Below are 7,720 nucleotides of genomic sequence, written 5' to 3' on the forward strand. Positions count from 1 at the left end.
AAGTTCTCCCTGTGACCACGTGGGTTTCCGCCGGGTGCTCCGGTTTCCTCCCACAGCCAAAGACTTGCAGGTTGATAGGTAAATTACCCCTAGTGTAGGTAGGTGGTAGGAGAATGGTGGGGATGTGGTAGGGAATATGGGATAAATGTAGGATTAGTATAAATGGGTGGTTGTTGGTCGGCACAGACTCGGTGGGCCGAAGGGCCTATTTCAGTGCTGTATCTCTAAACTAAACTAAACTTATGGCACAGAAGGAAGCTATTTGGCCCATCATGTGTGTACTGGCCAAAAATATCTATCTAGCCTAATCCCACTTTCCAGCTCTTGGTCCATAGCCTTGTAGATTATAGCAATTCAAGTACACAGCCAAGCACCTTTTAAATTTGATCAGGTTTTCTGCCTCTACGACCCTTTCAGGCAGTGAGCTCCAGACCCCCACCACTCTCTGGGTGAAAAATATTCTCCTCAACGCCCCCCTAATCATTCTACCAATTACTTTATACCTATAACCCTTTTTATTGACCTCTCTGCTAAGGTAAATAGGTCCTTCCTATCATCTCTATCTAAGCCTAAGGCTTGTATGCCCCAGGGTCATGAAGGAGACCCACAAAAGATTGTGCTCAGTGATGCAGCGTGGTCAATACCAGGGAAACAGCACAACGATGAATGAGGTTGCCAAGTTTGGATCAAGTCCAAAACCAGATATGAGGTAAGATGGATTCACAAAATATGATGAATCACAAATAAAAGACTGATTTAAACAAATCTTAAAATTAGAATTAACTTCAAACTATAGTTCTTAACAAAAATGTGTTGCACTAATAGAATACAAAAGCACTTCGGAAGAAGAAGGGTCACTGACCCGAAACGTTAACTCTGCTTCTCTCTCCACAGATGCTGCCAGACCTGCTGAGTATTTCCAGCATTTCTTGTTTTTATTTCAAATTTCCAGAATCCGCAGTATTTTGCTTTTATGTTAGTGCATAACTACTGAACTGTGCTATACTTCTATTTTCCATGTAAAACACTAGATAAAACTAAGAATTTTCACAAGTATTTGTTCAGCTTCTACAAGCTTCATTTGAAGCAAAATTCAGTCGACATGACATCTTTGTATTTTGATAACTGTCCAATGTCATCATGTACAAAAATGAATCAAAGTAGGCAGGAGAGAAAACTGGACAAATTATGATTTTTTTGTTCTAAATAAATTGCTATAAAATCTAGTACATAACTCACATCTTCTAAATTTAGGAAATTGACTTAAACTGATACAACTTGTACATTTTGCAAATACACAAGCCTAAAAATGTGGGTATAACTTATAAATTCTGCCTTTGCAATAGACAAGATAGTTACAAATAAACAGAAATACTTGACAGTCTACTTTTAAACAAAATGGGTATCATTCAACTATTATTTTTTTACTAAAAATACTATTTCGCACAAACAAAGGCACTCAACTACAGGGGATCCAGCCTTTATAGGGTAAATTGATCTTTGAATGTGGCAGGACATATTGAGAAAGTAGTTAGCAAAACCTATGGAATATTTGGGATATTGGTCTTCATAAATACAGGCACTCAGTACAAAAGCAGGAAAGTTGTGCTGAATCTTTATAAAGCTCTGGTTAGGCCCCAGCTAGAGTATTGCATTCAATTCTGGTCACCACACTTGACACAAGATGTGACGGTCCTTGAGAGGGTGCAGAGGAGATTTACCAGAATGGTTCCAGGGATGGGGGATTTTAGTTACAAGGTTAGGTTGGAAAATATGGGGTTGTTCCCCTTGGAGCAAAGGAGATTGAGGAGAGATTTAATAGAGGTGTACAATATCATGACATGCTTAGATAAGCTAGACAAGGGATGGTACAAGGGATAGTCAGCATGGCTTTGTCAGGGGGAGATCGTGTCTACCTAACTTGATTGAATTTTTCGAGGCAGTGACTAGATGTGTAGATGAGGGTAAAGCAGTTGATGTTATCTACATGGGCTTCACTAAGGCTTTTGATAAGGTCCTGCATGGAAGATTGGTTAAGAAGGTAAGAGCCCATGGGATCCAGGGCAATTTGGCAAATTGGATCCAAAATTGGCTTAGTGGCAGGAGACAGAGGGTCATGGTTGAGGGTTATTTTTGCGAGTGGAAACCTGTGACCAGTGGTGTACTGCAGGGATCGATGCTGAGACCCTTGCTGTTTGTAGTGTACGTTAATGATTTAGACGTAAATATAGGAGGTATGATCAGTAAGTTCATAGATGACATGAAAATTGGTGGTGTTGTAAATAGTGCGGAGGAAAGCCATAGGTTACAGGACGATATAGATGGGCTGGTAAGATGGGCGGAGCAGTGGCAAATGGAATTTAATCCTGAGAAGTGCTGGCTGATGCATTTTGGGAGGACTAACAAGGCAAGGGAATACACAATGGGTGGAGAACCCTAGGAAGTACAGTGGGTCAGAGGGACCTTGGTATACTTGTCCATAGATCACTGAAGGCAGCAGCACAGGTAGATAAGGTGGTTAGGAAGACATTTGGGATACCTGCCTTTATTAGCTGAGGCATAGAATATAAGAGCAGGGAGGTTATGATGGAGCTGTATAAAATGCAAGTTAGGCCACAGCTGGAGTACTGTGTATAGTTCTGGGCACCACACTATAGGAAGGATGTGATTGCACTGGAGAGGGTGCAGAGGAGATTCACCAAGATGTTGCCTGGGCTGGAGCATTTCGGCTATGAAGAGAGCCTGGAAAGGCTAGGGTTGTTTTCCTTAGAGCAGAGAAGGCTGAGGGGCGACCTGATTGAGGTATACAAAATTATGAGGGGCATTGATAGGTTAGATAGGAAGAACCTTTTTCCTTAGTGGAGGGGTCAATAACCAGGGGGCATAGATTTAAGGTAAGGGGCAGGAGGTTTAGAGGGGTTTTGAGGGAAAAAATTTTCACCCCGAGGATTCATGGAATCTGGAACGCACTGCCTGAAGGGGTGGTAGAGGTAGGAACCCTCACAACATTTAAGAAGTATTTAGATGAGCACTTGAAACACCATAGCATACAAGGCTATGGGCCAAGTGCTGGAAAATGGGATTAGAATAGTTAGGTGCTTGATGGCTGGCACGGACACGATGGGCCGAAGGGCCTGTTCTGTTTCTGTGCTGTATAACTCTATGACTCCAAGGACTAGGGGACACAGATTGAAGGTTTTGGGAAAGAGGCGCAGGGGGAATGTGAGCAAAAACATCTTCACACAGTGAGTGGTAATGACCTGGAACTCGCTGCCCATGGGAGTGGTGGAAGCGGAGACAATCAATAATTTCAAAAGAAAACTGGTTGGGCACTCGAAGGAAATAAACTTGCAGGGTTACGGGGATTGACCGGTGGAGTGGGACTGACTGGATTGCTCCATGAACTCGATGGGCCGAATGGCCTTGTTCTGTGCTGTAAAGGACTTTATGACTCTAAATGTGAAAACGCTTGCAACCTGTAAGTACTGTCACTTGATCAGTCACATGGTCAAATATCACATGGTTAAACTTCCAGGAATACAGTGTTGGCAACCCTGCCCATGGCATTGATTACAATGCAGGTTCTTAGGGAAAATGGATCAGGTGCTGAATCTTCTTAAGACTAGTCACAAGATGCAAAGGACCTGTGAAAAGAAGAGATGGACACACGTCAACAGGTAATGGGCAGGTTGGGGAGCATCAGAGATGTAGACAGGCAAAGGAGCACCTGGTTACGCTACTTGAGAATAAATTTTCCTGCTTGAAAAAATAAAATAGAACAGTAACCCTGCTGAACAAAACCTCCAGCCTCTGCATCCTCATGACTCCTGGTAAAGCCTGTCCCCAGTATTTCCAAATGTCTCCTGACATGGGGATGAGTGCTTGAAGGGAGGTTGACCCTCCACTGGTCCTGGTACTCTCATTTGAGTGATGCAAACACAATAACCTTCTGAAAGAAAGGGGTTAAGTTGGCATTTGGCTGGAGAAAAGGATTGTGCGTATGTGCATGGCATCCTGAGATACGGTGAATGCTGAGAGTGAGATTCAGCAAGTAGTGCACAGGATGGGGAGGTGGTAATGTGCAGGAAAGTGGTGGGTGGGTGAGTGACACATGATAGCAGTTAGGAGAAGAGTGAAAATCTTTCCAGCTGTTACTAGATGAAAGCAGAATGCTGCAAGTGCCTGCTTCTGATGACAGCTCCTGAGAATGATTGTAATGAAAAGGACGGTTTGTGCAGTTTGCAGTGATGATAAGAGAAGCAGGTGGAGCAGGGCCAGGGAGTCCTTGGAGCATAGTGTGGAGGGGACGGAATTGCTGCTGTAAAATCAGATACACAGAAAGAGAAAGAGCAAGAAGTGAATTTCATCTTGGCAGAATGGGGCAAAGTCACTGAAATGTTTCCCTGTAGTGGATCCATATTCCAAGGCTGATGCTGGCAGAATAGACGCGTTCTGCACTCATCCTCAAGGCCTTCTGTGGAGATTGGCTTGGCACTTTCCTCCCAGTCAAGGGGAACAAGATCTCTCTGCAAACCCTGGTCTGCACCAACAGGGCCTCTTCATATCTGCATTCATAAATCCAGGGGGCCTTATATGTGCCATGATGAGTCCAAGTTTCTTCCACAGAAATCCAAGCAACAAAATAGATGACCTTTTTTTCAGAGGTTCATTATGTCTTTTAAAGAAGGAAAATTGCCATCCTTACCCAGTTTGACCTAATATGTCTCCTAGACCCACAGCCATGTGGTTAACTCTTAACTGCCCTCTGAAATGGCCTAGCAAGCCACTCAGTTGTATCAAACCATTACAGAAAGATCAAATAAGAATAAAACCAGGTGGACCATCTAGGAAAGTGTGAAAATAGATAAGTCCCCTGGGCCAGATGGGATTTATCCTAGGATTCTCTGGGAAGCCAGGGAGGAGATTGCAGAGCCTTTGTCCTTGATCTTTATGTCGTCATTGTCGACAGGAATAGTGCCGGAAGACTGGAGGATTGCAAATGTTGTCCCCTTGTTCAAGAAGGGGAGTAGAGACAGCCCTGGTAATTATAGACCTGTGAGCCTTACTTCGGTTGTGGGTAAAATGTTGGAAAAGGTTATAAGAGACAGGATTTATAATCATCTTGAAAAGAATAAGTACATTAGAGATAGTCAGCACGGTTTTGTGACGGGTAGGTCGTGCCTCACAAACCTTATTGAGTTTTTCGAGAAGGTGACCAAACAGGTGGATGAGGGTAAAGCAGTGGATGTGGTGTATATGGATTTCAGTAAGGCGTTTGATAAGGTTCCCCACGGTAGGCTATTGCAGAAAATACGCAAGTATCGGGTTAAAGGTGATTTAGAGCTTTGGATCAGAAATTGGCTAGCTGAAAGAAGACAGAGGGTGGTGGTTGATGGCAAATGTTCATCCTGGAGTTTAGTTACTAGTGGTGTACCGCAAGGATCTGTTTTGGGGCCACTGCTGTTTGTCATTTTTATAAATGACCTGGAAGAGGGTGTAGAAGGGTGGGTTAGTAAATTTGCAGATGACACTAAGGTCGGTGGAGTTGTGGATAGTGCCGAAGGATGTTGTCGGGTACAGAGAGACATAGATAGGCTGCAGAGCTGGGCTGAGAGATGGCAAATGGAGTTTAATGCGGAAAAGTGTGAGGTGATTCACTTTGGAAGGAGTAACAGGAATGCAGAGTACTGGGCTAATGGGAGGATTCTTGGTACTGTAGATGAACAGAGAGATCTTGGTGTCCAGGTGCATAAATCCCTGAAGGTTGCTCACCAGGTTAATAGGGCTGTTAAGAAGGCATATGGTGTGTTAGCTTTTATTAGTAGGGGGGTCGAGTTTCGGAGCCACGAGGTCATGCTGCAGCTGTACAAAACTCTGGTGAGACCGCACCTGGAGTATTGCGTGCAGTTCTGGTCACCGCATTATAGGAAGGATGTGGAAGCTATGGAAAGGGTGCAGAGGAGATTTACTAGGATGTTGCCTGGTATGGAGGGAAGGTCTTACGAGGAAAGGCTGAGGGACTTGAGGTTGTTTTCGTTGGAGAGAAGGAGGAGGAGAGGTGACTTAATAGAGACATATAAGATAATCAGAGGGTTAGATAGGGTGGATAGTGAGCGTCTTTTTCCTCGGATGGTGATGGCAAACACAAGGGGACATAGCTTCAAGTTGAGGGGTGATAGATATCGGACAGATGTGAGAGGTAGTTTCTTTACTCAGAGAGTAGTAAGGGCGTGGAACGCCCTGCCTGCAGCAATAGTAGAGTCGCCAACTTTGAGGGCATTTAAGTGGACATTGGATAGACACATGGATGAAAATGGAATAGTGTAGGTCAGATGGTTTCACAGGTCGGCGCAACATCGAGGGCCGAAGGGCCTGTACTGCGCTGTAATGTTCTAAATTCTAAATTCTAAATCCTGGATCGACCCAGGCACCAGAAAAAACAAAGGCACACCCTGCCCAGTTGACCCTGCAAAGTCCTCTTCACTAACATCTGGCGACTTCTGCCAAAATTGGGAGAGCTGTCCCACAGAGTAGTCAAACAACAGCCTGACATTGTCATACTCACCAAATCATACCATACAGCCAAAGACCCAGACTCCTCCATTAACATTCCTGGGTATGGCCTGTCCCACCATCAGGACAGACCCACCAGAAGTGGTGGCTCAGTGGTATACAGTCGGCAGAGAATGGCTCTAGGAGTCCTCAACATTGACTACGGACCCACTAAGTCTCATGGCATCAGGTCAAACACAGGCAAGGAAACCTCCTGCTGATTACCACCTACCACCCTTCCACAGCTGATGAATCAGTAATCTTCCAGGTTGAACATCACAAGGGCACAGAATATACTCTGGTGGGGGACTTCAATGTCCATCATCAATAATGGCTCGGTTGCATCACTACTGACGGAGCAGGCCGAGTCCTAAAGGACATATCTGCCAGATCTGACCATCATTTTTCAGTCCTCACTGGATACAGGTGTGGTGCCGGAGGATTGGAGGACTGCTGAAGTGGTACCTCTGTTTAAAAAGGGAGCAAGGGATAGACTGAATAATTACAGGCCAGACAGTCTAACCTCAGTAGTGGGCATATTATTGGAATCAATTCTGAGAGACAGGATAAACTGTCACTTAGAAAGGCACAGGCTAATCAAGGATAGTCAGCATGGATTTGTTAAGGGAAGATCTTGTCTGACCAGCTTGATCAAATTTTTTGAAGAAGTAACAAGGAAGATAGATGAGGGTAGTGCAGTTGATGTGGTCTAGATGGATCTTACCAAGGATTTTGACAAGGTCCCACATGGCAAACTGGGTAAAAAAATAAAATCCCATGGGATCCAGGGAAATGCAGCAAGATGGATACAAAATTAGCTCAAGAAACAAAGGGTAATTGTTGACAGGTGTTTTTGTGACTGGACGGCTGTTTCCTGTGACGTTCCGCAGGGCTCAGTACTGGGTCCCCTGCTTTTTGTGGTATATATTAACGATTCGGATGTAAATGTTGGGGCATGATCAATAAGTTTGCAGATGACACAAAGATTGGCAATGTGGTAGATAGCGAGGAGGATAGCTGTAGGCTGCAGGAAAATATTGATGGTCTGGTCAGATGGGCAGAAAAGTGGCAAATTCAACCTGGAGAAGTGTGATCTGATGCATTTGGGGAAGTCAGACAAGGAAAAGGAATACACGATTAATGGGAAAATACTGAGAGGTGTAGAGGA

This window comes from Heterodontus francisci, chromosome 12 (assembly GCF_036365525.1).
Source record: "Heterodontus francisci isolate sHetFra1 chromosome 12, sHetFra1.hap1, whole genome shotgun sequence".
In the NCBI taxonomy this organism is placed as follows: Eukaryota; Metazoa; Chordata; class Chondrichthyes; order Heterodontiformes; family Heterodontidae; genus Heterodontus; species Heterodontus francisci.